The sequence below is a fragment of the Amblyomma maculatum genome, chromosome 4, assembly GCF_055883805.1.
Source record: "Amblyomma maculatum isolate TAMU_Amacu chromosome 4, ASM5588380v1, whole genome shotgun sequence".
In the NCBI taxonomy this organism is placed as follows: domain Eukaryota; kingdom Metazoa; phylum Arthropoda; class Arachnida; order Ixodida; family Ixodidae; genus Amblyomma; species Amblyomma maculatum.
This window is the reverse complement of record NC_139347.1, coordinates 114,512,151-114,529,650: the sequence shown is the minus strand read 5'-3', so window position 1 is coordinate 114,529,650 and position 17,500 is coordinate 114,512,151. Positions and strand designations below refer to the sequence as shown.

General features: G+C 47.2%; 14 non-coding genes across 14 annotated transcripts; all 14 read left to right on the top strand.

Annotated features, from left to right (window-relative positions):
- Positions 1-1,483: 1,483 nt before the first annotated feature.
- On the top strand, positions 1,484-1,555 carry TRNAP-AGG (transfer RNA proline (anticodon AGG)). Its single transcript has one exon. It is a non-coding gene; the product is annotated as a tRNA-Pro (tRNA).
- A 494-nt stretch (positions 1,556-2,049) lies between these two features.
- Positions 2,050-2,121, top strand: TRNAP-AGG (transfer RNA proline (anticodon AGG)). The gene has a single exon. It is a non-coding gene; the product is annotated as a tRNA-Pro (tRNA).
- Positions 2,122-2,332: 211 nt separating this feature from the next.
- TRNAP-AGG (transfer RNA proline (anticodon AGG)) lies at positions 2,333-2,404 on the top strand. Its single transcript has one exon. It is a non-coding gene; the product is annotated as a tRNA-Pro (tRNA).
- A 4,884-nt stretch (positions 2,405-7,288) lies between these two features.
- TRNAP-AGG (transfer RNA proline (anticodon AGG)) lies at positions 7,289-7,360 on the top strand. The gene has a single exon. It is a non-coding gene; the product is annotated as a tRNA-Pro (tRNA).
- Positions 7,361-9,156: 1,796 nt separating this feature from the next.
- Positions 9,157-9,228, top strand: TRNAP-AGG (transfer RNA proline (anticodon AGG)). The gene has a single exon. It is a non-coding gene; the product is annotated as a tRNA-Pro (tRNA).
- Positions 9,229-9,441: 213 nt separating this feature from the next.
- On the top strand, positions 9,442-9,513 carry TRNAP-AGG (transfer RNA proline (anticodon AGG)). The gene has a single exon. It is a non-coding gene; the product is annotated as a tRNA-Pro (tRNA).
- A 494-nt stretch (positions 9,514-10,007) lies between these two features.
- Positions 10,008-10,079, top strand: TRNAP-AGG (transfer RNA proline (anticodon AGG)). The gene has a single exon. It is a non-coding gene; the product is annotated as a tRNA-Pro (tRNA).
- A 211-nt stretch (positions 10,080-10,290) lies between these two features.
- Positions 10,291-10,362, top strand: TRNAP-AGG (transfer RNA proline (anticodon AGG)). Its single transcript has one exon. It is a non-coding gene; the product is annotated as a tRNA-Pro (tRNA).
- A 211-nt stretch (positions 10,363-10,573) lies between these two features.
- Positions 10,574-10,645, top strand: TRNAP-AGG (transfer RNA proline (anticodon AGG)). Its single transcript has one exon. It is a non-coding gene; the product is annotated as a tRNA-Pro (tRNA).
- Positions 10,646-11,136: 491 nt separating this feature from the next.
- On the top strand, positions 11,137-11,208 carry TRNAP-AGG (transfer RNA proline (anticodon AGG)). The gene has a single exon. It is a non-coding gene; the product is annotated as a tRNA-Pro (tRNA).
- A 208-nt stretch (positions 11,209-11,416) lies between these two features.
- On the top strand, positions 11,417-11,488 carry TRNAP-AGG (transfer RNA proline (anticodon AGG)). The gene has a single exon. It is a non-coding gene; the product is annotated as a tRNA-Pro (tRNA).
- Positions 11,489-13,843: 2,355 nt separating this feature from the next.
- Positions 13,844-13,915, top strand: TRNAP-AGG (transfer RNA proline (anticodon AGG)). The gene has a single exon. It is a non-coding gene; the product is annotated as a tRNA-Pro (tRNA).
- A 1,794-nt stretch (positions 13,916-15,709) lies between these two features.
- On the top strand, positions 15,710-15,781 carry TRNAP-AGG (transfer RNA proline (anticodon AGG)). The gene has a single exon. It is a non-coding gene; the product is annotated as a tRNA-Pro (tRNA).
- A 1,501-nt stretch (positions 15,782-17,282) lies between these two features.
- On the top strand, positions 17,283-17,354 carry TRNAP-AGG (transfer RNA proline (anticodon AGG)). Its single transcript has one exon. It is a non-coding gene; the product is annotated as a tRNA-Pro (tRNA).
- The last annotated feature ends 146 nt before the right edge of the window (positions 17,355-17,500 follow it).

Sequence of the window (17,500 nt, the reverse complement as noted above, 5' to 3'; positions counted from 1 at the left end):
TTATTTTCCTCCGTGACGTCTCAGACCCTTTCTTACGTACTGCGTGCCAAGTAAGGCTCGTGCGGGCAGTGCCCAATTTTGTTGTCTCTACGAGAAGTATTCCAGGGCGAATTTCCAAGTTTTTTCAAGAAATAGTAAGCAGTGTCCGAATTTTAACTGCTCGTTTTTCGGTAGAATACTTGAGTACAGTCAGAAAGAAGAAACTGTACAATGATATTTGTGACTTTTTCCTCTTCCTATGTAGAGAGCCTTGTACAGCGAGAGTCTAGGTCAAGACGTATTAAAACGCGTGAAAAGAATGCCAGTTTCTCCGGGGGTAAAGACGTTTTTCTTTAAGCTACACACAGGTACATTATCGGTAAAAACATTTTTCGAAGACAAGGGTTTTTATCTGCCCTGGGGTTCACGATGCCTAATATGTAAACAACCAGAGACAATAGACCATGTTTTTCTGCACTGCTGGGAGGGGGTTTATTTTTGGGACGTATTACAAAAAACACTTAAAAAAGAATTACCTTTAGATCCACACGGAATCAGGTTCCTGCCGACAGATAATGAAGATGATGTACCCCTAGACACCGTAATGTTGCTAGGATTACACAGTCTTTGGCGGTCCCGAATGGCGGGCTTCCACGTTGACCCTGAAGCTCGCCCTGCAAGGCTCCACTTTCGCCAGTGTATGTACACCTTCGTTGAAATGCCCAAAGCGATGAGTGCAGTCCCAGCATGGGTGGTGAAAGTTGAACCATTGGTAGAGTTGAAAGAATTTTAACTTGACAACGTCAACCCCAATAGGGTCAACGGCTTTTTTACCTGTGTCATAGTTATGTGAACATCACGAGCTGGAGTGTTCAGTTCAATTTGTGTGTCAACCTTGGTTATGTGTATGACAGCCGGCAATAAAGAAAAAGGAAGGGCTCGTTGGTCTAGGGGTATGATTCTCGTTTAGGGTGCGAGAGGTCACGGGTTCAAATCCCGGACGATCGCTTTCTTCTTTTTGCTCGCGCTGGTGGCAGCTACTGCTTTTGCTAATCCCACACTCATTTGGTAGCCAGCGTAGTTGTGTGCCTTGCCGCTCCACTCATTCATGCACCACATAATACCGAGCCAAATAGAGCGCCTGTTGATTCTCCGTTTATGCTTTGCCCCTCGTAACATGTGATAGAAATTCACTGAGCGACTGTTCCCTCCCGGACTGGGCTCGTTGGTCTAGGGGTATGATTCTCGCGTAGGGTGCGAGAGGTCCCGGGTTCAAATCCCGGACGAGCCCTTTCTTCTTTTTGCTTGCGCTGGTAGCAGCCACTCCTTTTGCTAATCCCACGATTATTTCGTAGCCTGCGTCGTTGTCTGCCTTGCCGCTGCGCTCACTCATGCATCATTAGATACCCAGGCAAAGAGAGCGTCTGTTAATCCTCCATTTATGGTTTGCCCCTTGTCAGATATATGATAGAAATTCACTGAGCGACTGTTCAATCCCGTGCTGGGCTCGTTGGTCTAGGGGTATGATTCTCGCTTAGGGTGCGAGAGGTCCCGGGTTCAAATCCCGGACGAGCCCTTTCTTCTTCTTCCTTGCGCTGGTGGCAGCTACTTGTTTTGCTAATCCCACACTCATTTGGTAGCCAGCGTAGTTGTCTGCCTTGCCGCTGCACTCATTCATGCACCATATAATACTCAGCCAAATAGAGCGCCTGTTGATTCTCCATTTATGCTTTGCCCCTCGTAACATATGATAGAAATTCACTGAGCGACTGTTCACTCCTGAACTGGGCTCGTTGGTCTAGGGGTATGATTCTCGCTTAGGGTGCGAGAGGTCCCGGATTCAAATCCCGGACGAGCCCTTTCTTCTTCTTCCTTGCGCTGGTGGCAGCTACTGCTTTTGCTAATCCCACACTCATTTGGTAGCCAGCGTAGTTGTCTGCCTTGCCGCTGCACTCATTCATGCACCATATAATACTCAGCCAAATAGAGCGCCTGTTGATTCTCCATTTATGCTTTGCCCCTCGTAACATGTGATATAAATTCACTGAGCGACTGTTCACTCCTGAACTGGGCTCGTTGGTCTAGGGGTATGATTCTCGCTTAGGGTGCGAGAGGTCCCGGGTTCAAATCCCGGACGAGCCCTTTCTTCTTCTTCCTTGCGCTGGTGGCAGCTACTGCTTTTGCTAATCCCACACTCATTTGGTAGCCAGCGTAGTTGTCTGCCTTGCCGCTGCACTCATTCATGCACCATATAATATTCAGCCAAATAGAGAGCCTGTTGATTCTCCATTTATGCTTTGCCCCTCGTAACATGTGATAGAAATTCACTGAGCGACTGTTCACTCCTGAACTGGGCTCGTTGGTCTAGGGGTATGATTCTCGCTTAGGGTGCGAGAGGTCCCGGGTTTAAATCCCGGACGAGCCCTTTCTTCTTCTTCCTTGCGCTGGTGGCAGCTACTGCTTTTGCTAATCCCACACTCATTTGGTAGCCAGCGTATTTGTCCGCCTTGCCGCTGCACTCATTCATGCACCATATAATACTCAGCCAAATAGAGCGCCTTTTGATTCTCCATTTATGCTTTGCCCCTCGTAACATGTGATAGAAATTCACTGAGCGACTGTTCACTCCTGAACTGGGCTCGTTGGTCTAGGGGTATGATTCTCGCTTAGGGTGCGAGAGGTCCCGGGTTCAAATCCCGGAAGAGCCCTTTCTTCTTCTTCCTTGCGCTGGTGGCAGCTACTGCTTTTGCTAATCCCACACTCATTTGGTAGCCAGCGTAGTTGTCTGCCTTGCCGCTGCACTCATTCATGCACCATATAATACTCAGCCAAATAGAGCGCCTGTTGATTCTCCATTTATGCTTTGCCCCTCGTAACATGTGATAGAAATTCACTGAGCGACTGTTCACTCCTGAACTGGGCTCGTTGGTCTAGGGGTATGAATCTCGCTTAGGGTGCGAGAGGTCCCGGGTTCAAATCCCGGACGAGCCCTTTCTTCTTCTTCCTTGCGCTGGTGGCAGCTACTGCTTTTGCTAATCCCACACTCATTTGGTAGCCAGCGTAATTGTCTGCCTTGCCGCTGCACTCATTCATGCACCATATAATACTCAGCCAAATAGAGCGCCTGTTGATTCTCCATTTATGCTTTGCCCCTCGTAACATGTGATAGAAATTCACTGAGCGACTGTTCACTCCCGAGCTGGGCTCGTTGGTCTTGGGTAGCCGAGATAACTTGTTTCGCCGGTTTCGAGAAGGTGGACTTGGGCATGCTCATCTATTTGTACGCCAACTGGTTAATCGTTTTATTTTCCTCCGTGACGTCTCAGACCCTTCATTACGTACTGCGTGCCAAGTAAGGCTCGTGCGGGCAGTGCCCAATTTTGTTGTCTCTACGAGAAGTATTCCAGGGCGAATTTCCAAGTTTTTTCAAGAAATAGTAAGCAGTGTCCGAATTTTAACTGCTCGTTTTTCGGTAGAATACTTGAGTACAGTCAAAAAGAAGAAACTGTACAATGATATTTGTGACCTTTTTCCTCTTCCTATGTAGAGAGCCTTGTACAGCGAGAGTCTAGGTCAAGACGTATTAAAACGCGTGAAAAGAATGCCAGTTTCTCCGGGGGTAAAGACGTTTTTCTTTAAGCTACACACAGGTACATTATCGGTGAAAACATTTTTCGAAGACAAGGGTTTTTATCTGCCTTGGGGTTCACGATGCCTAATATGTAAACAACCAGAGACAATAGACCATGTTTTTCTGCACTGCTGGGAGGGGGTTTATTTTTGGGACGTATTACAAAAAACACTTAAAAAAGAATTACCTTTAGATCCACACGGAATCAGGTTCCTGCCGACAGATAATGAAGATGATGCACCCCTAGACACCGTAATGTTGCTAGGATTACACAGTCTTTGGCGGTCCCGAATGGCGGGCTTCCACGTTGACCCTGAAGCTCGCCCTGCAAGGCTCTACTTTCGCCAGTGTATGTACACCTTCGTTGAAATGCCCAAAGCGATGAGTGCAGTGCCAGCATGGGTGGTGAAAGTTGAACCATTGGTAGAGTTGAAAGAATTTTAACTTGACAACGTCAACCCCAATAGGGTCAACGGCTTTTTTACCTGTGTCATAGTTATGTGAACATCACGAGCTGGAGTGTTCAGTTCAATTTGTGTGTCAACCTTGGTTATGTGTATGACAGCCGGCAATAAAGAAAAAAGAAGGGCTCGTTGGTCTAGGGGTATGATTCTCGTTTAGGGTGCGAGAGGTCCCGGGTTCAAATCCCGGACGATCGCTTTCTTCTTTTTGCTCGCGCTGGCGGCAGCCACTGCTTTTGATAATCCCACACTCATTTGGTAGCCTGCGTTGTTGTCTGCCTTGCCCCTGCACTCATTCATGCACCACATAATACCGAGCCAAATAGAGCGCCTGTTGATTCTCCATTTATGCTTTGCCCCTCGTAACATGTGATAGAAATTCACTGAGCGACTGTTCACTCCCGAACTGGGCTCGTTGGTCCAGGGGTATGATTCTCGCTTAGGGTGCGAGAGGTCCCGGGTTAAATCCCGGACGAGCCCTTTCATCTTCTTCCTTGCGCTGGTGGCAGCTACTGCTTTTGCTAATCCCACACTCATTTGGTAGCCAGCGTAGTTGTCTGCCTTGGTTAGCCTCCACGTTTCAGCCCCATAGGTGAGTACAGGCAAGATGCAACTGTTGTATACTTTCCTCTTGAGCGATACCGGTAAGCTGCTAGTCATAATCTGCGAGTGCTTGCCAAATGCGCTCCATCCCAATCTTATTCTTCTTGTTATTTCCTTTTCATGATCCGGATCTGCGGTTACTACCTGTCCTAAGTAGATATATTCGCCTACTACTTCCAGTATTTCGCTACCTAATGTAAACTCCTGTTCCTTCCCGAGGCTGTTGAACATTACCTTAGTCTTCTGCATATTGATTTTCAAGCCTACCTTTCTACTTTTCCTGTCTAGGTCATCAATCATTATTTGCAATTCATCCCCCGAGTTGCTTAGCAAGGCAATGTCATCAGCAAATCGCAGATTACTGAGGTATTCTCCATCTACCCTTATCCCTAACTGCTCCCATTCCAAGTCTCTGAATACTTCCTCTAAACATGCTGTGAATAGTACTGGGGAGATTGTGTCTCCTTGCCTAACACCTTTCTTTATAGGAATTTTCTTGCTTTCTTTATGTAGAACTATGGTTGCTGTGCAGCCACTATATATATCTTCCAGCACTTTCACGTACGGCTCGTCTACCCCCTAATTTCGCAATGCCTGCATCACCGCCGAGGTTTCAACTGAGTCAAATGCTTTTTCGTAATCAATGAATGCTATGTATAAGGGCTGGTTATATTCCGAGCATTTTTCTATCACCTGATTGATGGTATAGATATGATCGATAGTAGAGTACCGTTTCCGAAACCCTGCTTGATCCTTTGCTTGATTGCAGTCTAAGGTTGTCATGATTCTATTAGCGATTACCTTAGTAAATACCTTATACGTAACAGACAGTAAGCTGATTGGTCTGTAATTTTTAAGGTCCTTAGAGTCCCCTTTCTTGTGAATGAGGATAATGTTTGCATTCTTCCATGGTTCCGGTACCGTCGATGACACCAGGCACTGCGTATACAGGGTGGCCAGTTTTTCTAGCACGATATCCCCCCCGTCCTTCAGCAAATCTGTAGTTATCTGATCCTCTCCAGCTGATTTCCCCCTTTTCATAGTTTCTAGTGCTTTCTTGACCTCGTCCTTCGTCACTGGTGGAACGTCTGACTGTTTTTCCCTACCGCCAATCTCATTACGGTCCTGACTACTTTGGCTACTGTAGAGATCTGTATAGAACTCCTCGGTTACTTTGACTATCTTTTCCATATTAGTGATGACGTTGCCCGCCTTGTCCCTTATTGCATACATCTGGTTTTTCCCTATGCCCAATTTCTTCTTTACCGCTTTAAGGCTTCCCCCGTTCTTTACAGCATGCTCAATTTTCTCCATGTTATACTTCCTTATATCGGCCACCTTGCGCTTATTGATTAGCTTTGATATCTCGGCCAATTCGATCTGGTCTGTTGGATTGGAAGCTTTCATACTCTGCCGTTTCTTAATCAAATCTTTCGTCTCCTTAGACAGCTTACCGGTATCCTCTCTAACTATCCTACCGCCTACTTCTACCGCGCACTCAGTAATGATATCTCTGAAATTATTGTTCCTTGCCTCTAGGGTAATGTCGCCATCCTCAGTTAGAGCTGAATACCTATTCTGTAGCGAGATCCTGAATTCTTCTGCCCTCCCCCTCACCGCTAATTCGTTGATGGGTTTCTTTCTTACTAATCTATTGCGTTCCTTCTTCAGATTTAGGCTAATTCGGGACCTCACCATCCTGTGGTCACTACATCGAACTTTCCCGATTACTTCTACATCCTGCACAATGGCGGGGGTTGAACACATTATGAAGTCGATTTCATTTTTAGTCTCTCCGTTAGGACTTTTCCATGTCCATTTTCGGTTCTTCCGTTTGCTGAAGAAGGTATTCATGATTCGTAAGTTATTGCGCTCTGCAAACTCAACTAGTAACTCCCCTCTGCTATTCCTAGAACCAATGCCATAGTCACCTACTGCCTGGTCTCCTGCCTGTTTTTTCCCTACCTTGGCATTGAAGTCGCCCATTAGTACAGTATACTGCGTCTTTACTTTTCGCATTGCCGATTCTACATCTTCATAGAAGCTTTCAACTGCCTGGTCATCATAACTACATGTAGGCGCATAGGCCTGTACAACCTTCAGTTTATACCGCTTATTAAGCCTAATTACGATGCCTGCAACCCTCTCATTAATACTATAGAATTCATCTATATTACCCGCTATGTACGTATTGACAAGGAAACCTACTCCTAGTTGTCGCCTTTCTGGTAAACCTCGATAACACAGTACATGCCCGTCCTTCAGTACAGTATATGCCTCATTCGGCCTCCTAACCTCACTAAGCCCTATGACATCCCATTTCATGCCTTCTAGTTCCTCTAACAGCACTGCTAAACTAGCTTCACTAGCTAGAGTTCTAGCATTAAACGTTGCCAAGGTCAGTTTCCAATGGCGGCCTGTCCAGCGGAGCCAGGCTTTCTTAGCACCCCCTGCTGCGTCACAGGTCTGACCGCCGCCGTGGTCAGTTGTTCCGCACTCATTCATGCACCATATAATACTCAGCCAAATAGAGCGCCTGTTGATTCTCCATTTATGCTTTGCCCCTCGTAACATGTGATAGAAATTCACTGAGCGACTGTTCACTCCTGAACTGGGCTCGTTGGTCTAGGGGTATGATTCTCGCTTAGGGTGCGAGAGGTCCCGGGTTCAAATCCCGGACGAGCTCTTTCTTCTTCTTCCTTGCGCTGGTGGCAGCTACTGCTTTTGCTAATCCCACACTCATTTGGTAGCCAGCGTAGTTGTCTGCCTTGCCGCTGCACTCATTCATGCACCATATAATACTCAGCCAAATAGAGCGCCTGTTGATTCTCCATTTATGCTTTGCCCCTCGTAACATGTGATAGAAATTCACTGAGCGACTGTTCACTCCTGAACTGGGCTGGTTGGTCTAGGGGTATGATTCTCGCTTAGGGTGCGAGAGGTCCCGGGTTCAAATCCCGGACGAGCCCTTTCATCTTCTTCCTTGCGCTGGTGGCAGCTACTGCTTTTGCTAATCCCACACTCATTTGGTAGCCAGCGTAGTTGTCTGCCTTGCCGCTGCACTCATTCATGCACCATATAATACTCAGCCAAATAGAGCGCCTGTTGATTCTCCATTTATGCTTTGCCCCTCGTAACATGTGATAGAAATTCACTGAGCGACTGTTCACTCCCGAGCTGGGCTCGTTGGTCTTGGGTAGCCGAGATAACTTGTTTCGCCGGGTTCGAGAAGGTGGACTTGGGCGTGCTCATCTATTTGTACGCCAACTGGTTAATCGTTTTATTTTCCTCCGTGACGTCTCGGACCCTTTCTTACGTACTGCGTGCCAAGTAAGGCTCGTGCGGGCAGTGCCCAATTTTGTTGTCTCTACGAGAAGTATTCCAGGGCGAATTTCCAAGTTTTTTCAAGAAATAGTAAGCAGTGTCCGAATTTTAACTGCTCGTTTTTCGGTAGAATACTTGAGTACAATCAAAAAGAAGAAACTGTACAACGATATTTGTGACAACCTTTTTCCTCTTCCTATGTAGAGAGCCTTGTACAGCGAGAGTCTAGGTCAACACGTATTAAAACGCCTGAAAAGAATGCCAGTTTATCCGGGGGTAAAGACGTTTTTCTTTAAGCTACATACAGGTACATTATCGGTGAAAACATTTTTCGAAGACAAGGGTTTTTATCTGCCTTGGGGTTCACGATGCCTAATATGTAAACAACCAGAGACAATAGACCATGTTTTTCTGCACTGCTGGGAGGGGGTTTATTTTTGGGACGTATTACAAAAAACACTTAAAAAAGAATTACCTTTAGATCCACACGGAATCAGGTTCCTGCCGACAGATAATGAAGATGATGTACCCCTAGACACCGTAATGTTGCTAGGATTACACAGTCTTTGGCGGTCCCGAATGGCGGGCTTCCACGTTGACCCTGAAGCTAGCCCTGCAAGGCTCTACTTTCGCCAGTGTATGTACACCTTCGTTGAAATGCCCAAAGCGATGAGTGCAGTGCCAGCATGGGTGGTGAAAGTTGAACCATTGGTAGAGTTGAAAGAATTTTAACTTGACAACGTCAACCCCAATAGGGTCAACGGCTTTTTTACCTGTGTCATAGTTATGTGAACATCACGAGCTGGAGTGTTCAGTTCAATTTGTGTGTCAACCTTGGTTATGTGTATGACAGCCGGCAATAAAGAAAAAAGAAGGGCTCGTTGGTCTAGGGGTATGATTCTCGTTTAGGGTGCGAGAGGTCCCGGGTTCAAATCCCGGACGATCGCTTTCTTCTTTTTGCTCGCGCTGGTGGCAGCTACTGCTTTTGCTAATCCCACACTCACTTAGTAGCCAGCGTAGTTGTGTGCCTTGCCGCTGCACTCATTCATGCACCACATAATACCGAGCCAAATAGAGCGCCTGCTGATTCTCCGTTTATGCTTTGCCCCTCGTAACATGTGATAGAAATTCACTGAGCGACTGTTCACTCCCGAACTGGGCTCGTTGGTCTAGGGGTATGATTCTCGCTTAGGGTGCGAGAGGTCCCGGGTTCAAATCCCGGACGAGCCCTTTCTTCTTTTTGCTTGCGCTGGTAGCAGCCACTCCTTTTGCTAATCCCACGATTATTTCGTAGCCTGCGTCGTTGTCTGCCTTGCCGCTGCGCTCACTCATGCATCATTAGATACCCAGGCAAAGAGAGCGTCTGTTAATTCTCCATTTATGGTTTGCCCCTTGTCAGATATATGATAGAAATTCACTGAGCGACTGTTCAATCCCGTGCTGGGCTCGTTGGTCTAGGGGTATGATTCTCGCTTAGGGTGCGAGAGGTCCCGGGTTCAAATCCCGGACGAGCCCTTTCTTCTTCTTCCTTGCGCTGGTGGCAGCTACTGCTTTTGCTAATCCCACACTCATTTGGTAGCCAGCGTAGTTGTCTGCCTTGCCGCTGCACTCATTCATGCACCATATAATACTCAGCCAAATAGAGCGCCTGTTGATTCTCCATTTATGCTTTGCCCCTCGTAACATATGATAGAAATTCACTGAGCGACTGTTCACTCCTGAACTGGGCTCGTTGGTCTAGGGGTATGATTCTCGCTTAGGGTGCGAGAGGTCCCGGGTTCAAATCCCGGCCGAGCCCTTTCTTCTTCTTCCTTGCGCTGGTGGCAGCTACTGCTTTTGCTAATCCCACACTCATTTGGTAGCCAGCGTAGTTGTCTGCCTTGCCGCTGCACTCATTCATGCACCATATAATACTCAGCCAAATAGAGCGCCTGTTGATTCTCCATTTATGCTTTGCCCCTCGTAACATGTGATAGAAATTCACTGAGCGACTGTTCACTCCTGAACTGGGCTCGTTGGTCTAGGGGTATGATTCTCGCTTAGGGTGCGAGAGGTCCCGGGTTCAAATCCCGGACGAGCCCTTTCTTCTTCTTCCTTGCGCTGGTGGCAGCTACTGCTTTTGCTAATCCCACACTCATTTGGTAGCCAGCGTAGTTGTCTGCCTTGCCGCTGCACTCATTCATGCACCATATAATACTCAGCCAAATAGAGCGCCTGTTGATTCTCCATTTATGCTTTGCCCCTCGTAACATATGATAGAAATTCACTGAGCGACTGTTCACTCCTGAACTGGGCTCGTTGGTCTAGGGGTATGATTCTCGCTTAGGGTGCGAGAGGTCCCGGGTTCAAATCCCGGACGAGCCCTTTCTTCTTCTTCCTTGCGCTGGTGGCAGCTACTGCTTTTGCTAATCCCACACTCATTTGGTAGCCAGCGTAGTTGTCTGCCTTGCCGCTGCACTCATTCATGCACCATATAATACTCAGCCAAATAGAGCGCCTGTTGATTCTCCATTTATGCTTTGCCCCTCGTAACATGTGATAGAAATTCACTGAGCGACTGTTCACTCCTGAACTGGGCTCGTTGGTCTAGGGGTATGATTCTCGCTTAGGGTGCGAGAGGTCCCGGGTTCAAATCCCGGACGAGCCCTTTCTTCTTCCTTGCGCTGGTGGCAGCTACTGCTTTTGCTAATCCCACACTCATTTGGTAGCCAGCGTAGTTGTCTGCCTTGCCGCTGCACTCATTCATGCACCATATAATACTCAGCCAAATAGAGCGTCTTTTGATTCTCCATTTATGCTTTGCTCCTCGTAACATGTGATATAAATTCACTGAGCGACTGTTCACTCCTGAACTGGGCTCGTTGGTCTAGGGGTATGATTCTCGCTTAGGGTGCGAGAGGTCCCGGGTTCAAATCTCGGACGAGCCCTTTCTTCTTCTTCCTTGCGCTGGTGGCAGCTACTGCTTTTGCTAATCCCACACTCATTTGGTAGCCAGCGTAGTTGTCTGCCTTGCCGCTGCACTCATTCACGCACCATATAATACTCAGCCAAATAGAGCGCCTGTTAATTCTCCATTTATGTTTTGCCCCTCGTAACATGTGATAGAAATTCACTGAGCGACTGTTCACTCCTGAACTGGGCTCGTTGGTCTAGGGGTATGATTCTCGCTTAGGGTGCGAGAGGTCCCGGGTTCAAATCCCGGACGAGCCCTTTCTTCTTCCTTGCGCTGGTGGCAGCTACTGCTTTTGCTAATCCCACACTCATTTGGTAGCCAGCGTAGTTGTCTGCCTTGCCGCTGCACTCATTCATGCACCATATAATACTCAGCCAAATAGAGAGCCTGTTGATTCTCCATTTATGCTTTGCCCCTCGTAACATGTGATAGAAATTCACTGAGCGACTGTTCACTCCTGAACTGGGCTCGTTGGTCTAGGGGTATGATTCTCGCTTAGGGTGCGAGAGGTCCCGGGTTTAAATCCCGGACGAGCCCTTTCTTCTTCTTCCTTGCGCTGGTGGCAGCTACTGCTTTTGCTAATCCCACACTCATTTGGTAGCCAGCGTAGTTGTCTGCCTTGCCGCTGCACTCATTCATGCACCATATAATACTCAGCCAAATAGAGCGCCTGTTGATTCTCCATTTATGCTTTGCCCCTCGTAACATGTGACAGAAATTCACTGAGCGACTGTTCACTCCTGAACTGGGCTCATTGGTCTAGGGGTATGACTCTCGCTTAGGGTGCGAGAGGTCCCGGGTTCAAATCCCGGACGAGCCCTTTCTTCTTCTTCCTTGCGCTGGTGGCAGCTACTGCTTTTGCTAATCCCACACTCATTTGGTAGCCAGCGTAGTTGTCTGCCTTGCCGCTGCACTCATTCATGCACCATATAATACTCAGCCAAATATAGCGCCTGTTGATTCTCCATTTATGCTTTGCCCCTCGTGACATGTGATAGAAATTCACTGAGCGACTGTTCACTCCTGTGCTGGGCTCGTTGGTCTAGGGGTATGATTCTCGCTTAGGGTGCGAGAGGTCCCGGGTTCAAATCCCGGAAGAGCCCTTCTTCTTCCTTGCGCTGGTGGCAGCTACTGCTTTTGCTAATCCCACACTCATTTGGTAGCCAGCGTAGTTGTCTGCCTTGCCGCTGCACTCATTCATGCACCATATAATACTCAGCCAAATAGAGCGCCTGTTGATTCTCCATTTATGCTTTGCCCCTCGTAACATGTGATAGAAATTCACTGAGCGACTGTTCACTCCTGAACTGGGCTCGTTGGTCTAGGGGTATGAATCTCGCTTAGGGTGCGAGAGGTCCCGGGTTCAAATCCCGGACGAGCCCTTTCTTCTTCTTCCTTGCGCTGGTGGCAGCTACTGCTTTTGCTAATCCCACACTCATTTGGTAGCCAGCGTAGTTGTCTGCCTTGCCGCTGCACTCATTCATGCACCATATAATACTCAGCCAAATAGAGCGCCTGTTGATTCTCCATTTATGCTTTGCCCCTCGTAACATGTGATAGAAATTCACTGAGCGACTGTTCACTCCCGAGCTGGGCTTGTTGGTCTTGGGTAGCCGAGATAACTTGTCTCGCCGGTTTCGAGAAGGTGGACTTGGGCTTGCTCATCTATTTGTACGCCAACTGGTTAATCGTTTTATTTTCCTCCGTGACGTCTCAGACCCTTTCTTACGTACTGCGTGCCAAGTAAGGCTCGTGCGGGCAGTGCCCAATTTTGTTGTCTCTACGAGAAGTATTCCAGGGCGAATTTCCAAGTTTTTTCGAGAAATAGTAAGCAGTGTCCGAATTTTAACTGCTCGTTTTTCGGTAGAATACTTGAGTACAGTCAAAAAGAAGAAACTGTACAATGATATTTGTGACCTTTTTCCTCTTCCTATGTAGAGAGCCTTGTACAGCGAGAGTCTAGGTCAAGACGTATTAAAACGCGTGAAAAGAATACCAGTTTCTCCGGGGATAAAGACGTTTTTTTTTAAGCTACACACAGGTACATTATAGGTGAAAACATTTTTCGAAGACAAGGGTTTTTATCTGCCTTGGGGTTCACGATGCCTAATATGTAAACAACCAGAGACAATAGACCATGTTTTTCTGCACTGCTGGGAGGGGGTTTATTTTTGGGACGTATTACAAAAAACACTTAAAAAAGAATTACCTTTAGATCCACACGGAATCAGGTTCCTGCCGACAGATAATGAAGATGATGCACCCCTAGACACCGTAATGTTGCTAGGATTACACAGTCTTTGGCGGTCCCGAATGGCGGGCTTCCACGTTGACCCTGAAGCTAGCCCTGCAAGGCTCTACTTTCGCCAGTGTATGTACACCTTCGTTGAAATGCCCAAAGCGATGAGTGCAGTGCCAGCATGGGTGGTGAAAGTTGAACCATTGGTAGAGTTGAAAGAATTTTAACTTGACAACGTCAACCCCAATAGGGTCAACGGCTTTTTTACCTGTGTCATAGTTATGTGAACATCACGAGCTGGAGTGTTCAGTTCAATTTGTGTGTCAACCTTGGTTATGTGTATGACAGCCGGCAATAAAGAAAAAAGAAGGGCTCGTTGGTCTAGGGGTATGATTCTCGTTTAGGGTGCGAGAGGTCCCGGGTTCAAATCCCGGACGATCGCTTTCTTCTTTTTGCTCGCGCTGGCGGCAGCCACTGCTTTTGATAATCCCACACTCATTTGGTAGCCTGCGTTGTTGTCTGCCTTGCCCCTGCACTCATTCATGCACCACATAATACCGAGCCAAATAGAGCGCCTGTTGATTCTCCATTTATGCTTTGCCCCTCGTAACATGTGATAGAAATTCACTGAGCGACTGTTCACTCCCGAACTGGGCTCGTTGGTCTAGGGGTATGATTCTCGCTTAGGGTGCGAGAGGTCCCGGGTTCAAATCCCGGACGAGCCCTTTCTTCTTTTTCCTTGCGCTGGTGGCAGCTACTGCTTTTGCTAATCCCACACTCATTTGGTAGCCTGCGTTGTTGTGTGCCTTGCCGCTGCACTCATTCATGCACCACATAATACCGAGCCAAATAGAGCGCCTGTTGATTCTCCGTTTATGCTTTGCCCCTCGTAACATGTGATAGAAATTCACTGAGCGACTGTTCACTCCTGAACTGGGCTCGTTGGCCTCAGCCCTCTTTTGTTCGGCATTTATATTGAAACGTTGTGTTTAAGCATCCTACAAAACAATAACATTGATGGTTTTCGACTGCAGGAGTCAGAAGTCAAATTGTTGGCTTACGCAGACGACGTTGCGGTTTTTTGTGTAAATAAGGAGAGTATAAAGAGGACAGTGGATGTGGTAAAACATTTTAGCAAAGTCACAGGGAGTAAAGTTAACTGGGGTAAGTGCCTGGGATTTTGGCACGGAGAATGGCAGCTGACCCCCGACACTTTTGCTAATGTGTCGTGGGTTACAACGCCTGCAAAGTACTTGGGTGTGCCCTTGAAATTTTACAAGGAAAGCGAGCCATACTGGCGAGAGCAGGTCAAAGAAACCAGTGAAAAAGCGGAGAAATGGAAAAGCGCTCAATTATCAATATTTGCAAGAGCCGCAGTTTGCAACCTGTTTTTAATTAGTAAGTTATGGTATGTTATGCAAGTGTTGCATTGCTCCCGTGTAAATGTGCAAAAATTGCATCGAGTTTTTGCGGTGTTTGTTTGGGCCTCGAGTTGGGAGAGGTGCAGTCGGACAAATTTGTTCCGGCAGGTGAAGCATGGGGGGCTTGGTCTGGGTCATTTGTTTGTGCGACAGATTGTCAACCGGTTTATGTTTTTTTAGGGATGCCAGTGATCCATTCCTGCGCACAGTGTGTCAACAGAGACTTGGTCGAGCGTTGCCTGATTTCGTAGTGTATACTCAATGTATGCCTGGTTCTCTGTTTGGCTTCTTTAGGGAAATTGTTTTGAGTGTGAAATTCTTAAGCGCACGTTTTTCGAAAGAGTATTTAAGTAATGTTAACAGGAGAACATTATGCAAGGATGTTTGTGAAGTGGTGTTCCCGGTGCCCTTGTACCGAGCTTTATACTATGGAGGCACAGGAAGTAATGTACTAAAACGCGTAAAGAAAATGCAAGTTGCTCCGGGAGCTAAAACGTTTTTCTTTATGCTGCATACCGGTACTTTGAGTGTAAAATCATTTATGGAGGAGAAGGGTATGTTCCTACCGTGGGGGGCCCAATGTCTCATCTGCAAACAACCAGAGACAATAGATCACGTGTTTTTGCATTGCTGGGAGGGGGTATATTTGTGGGATGTTCTGCAAAGGACAATAAAAAAACAGTTGCCACTTGATTCCCATGGCATTAGGTACTTGCCATTGGATAACCACGATGATATGCCGTTAGACCAGGTTATGTTAATGTGCCTCCACAGTATATGGCGCGCACGAATGGCTGGTTATCACTGCGATCCAGATGCACGGCCAGCCCGCATGTATTTCCGTGAAAGTGTGCAGCGATGGCTCGACGTGCTTAAATTGCAACCATGTGCTCCTGAGTGGCTGTCAAAGCTGGAACCTTTGACGGTGCTCAAGGAATTTTAAACGTGACAATGCCTGCCCCTCAGTGGGTGTTAGGCAACGCTAGCTACCTTTGTGTACATATATTATTCCTTTTTTTCCTGTTGTTTTGAGTTCCAGTGCGGTGTATTTGTGTCAAAGCCAGGCAATAAAGAAAAAAAAAAAAAAAAAATGAACTGGGCTCGTTGGTCTAGAGGTATGATTCTCGCTTAGGGTGCGAGAGGTCCCGGGTTCAAATCCCGGACGAGCCCTTTCTTCTTCTTCCTTGCGCTGGTGGCAGCTACTGCTTTTGCTAATCCCACACTCATTTGGTAGCCAGCGTAGTTGTCTGCCTTGCCGCTGCACTCATTCATGCACCATATAATACTCAGCCAAATAGAGCGCCTGTTGATTCTCCATTTATGCTTTGCCCCTCGTAACATGTGATAGAAATTCACTGAGCGACTGTTCACTCCCGAGCTGGGCTCGTTGGTCTTGGGTAGCCGAGATAACTTGTTTCGCCGGGTTCGAGAAGGTGGACTTGGGCGTGCTCATCTATTTGTACGCCAAATGGTTAATCGTTTTATTTTCCTCCGTGACATCTCGGACCCTTTCTTACGTACTGCGTGCCAAGTAAGGCTCGTGCGGGCAGTGCCCAATTTTGTTGTCTCTACGAGAAGTATTCCAGGGCGAATTTCCAAGTTTTTTCAAGAAATAGTAAGCAGTGTCCGAATTTTAACTGCTCGTTTTTCGGTAGAATACTTGAGTACAATCAAAAAGAAGAAACTGTACAACGATATTTGTGACAACCTTTTTCCTCTTCCTATGTAGAGAGCCTTGTACAGCGAGAGTCTAGGTCAACACGTATTAAAACGCCTGAAAAGAATGCCAGTTTCTCCGGGGGTAAAGACGTTTTTCTTTAAGCTACACACAGGTACATTATCGGTGAAAATATTTTTCGAAGACAAGGGTTTTTATCTGCCTTGGGGTTCACGATGCCTAATATGTAAACAACCAGAGACAATAGACCATGTTTTTCTGCACTGCTGGGAGGGGGTTTATTTTTGGGACGTATTACAAAAAACACTTAAAAAAGAATTACCTTTAGATCCACACGGAATCAGGTTCCTGCCGACAGATAATGAAGATGATGTACCCCTAGACACCGTAATGTTGCTAGGATTACACAGTCTTTGGCGGTCCCGAATGGCGGGCTTCCACGTTGACCCTGAAGCTCGCCCTGCAAGGCTCTACTTTCGCCAGTGTATGTACACCTTCGTTGAAATGCCCAAAGCGATGAGTGCAGTCCCAGCATGGGTGGTGAAAGTCGAACCATTGGTAGAGTTGAAAGAATTTTAACTTGACAACGTCAACCCCAATAGGGTCAACGGCTTTTTTACCTGTGTCATAGTTATGTGAACATCACGAGCAGGAGTGTTCAGTTCAATTTGTGTGTCAACCTTGGTTATGTGTATGACAGCCGGCAATAAAGAAAAAAGAAGGGCTCGTTGGTCTAGGGGTATGATTCTCGTTTAGGGTGCGAGAGGTCCCGGGTTCAAATCCCGGACGATCGCTTTCTTCTTTTCCCACTCCCACTTGGTAGCTAATCCCACACTCACTTGGTAGCCAGCGTAGTTGTGTGCCTTGCCGCTGCACTCATTCATGCACCACATAATACCGAGCCAAATAGAGCGCCTGTTGATTCTCCGTTTATGTTTTGCCCCTCGTAACATGTGATAGAAATTCACTGAGCGACTGTTCACTCCTGAACTGGGCTCGTTGGTCTAGGGGTATGATTCTCGCTTAGGGTGCGAGAGGTCCCGGGTTCAAATCCCGGACGAGCCCTTTCTTCTTTTTGCTTGCGCTGGTAGCAGCCACTCCTTTTGCTAATCCCACGATTATTTCGTAGCCTGCGTCGTTGTCTGCCTTGCCGCTGCGCTCACTCATGCATCATTAGATACCCAGGCAAAGAGAGCATCTGTTAATTCTCC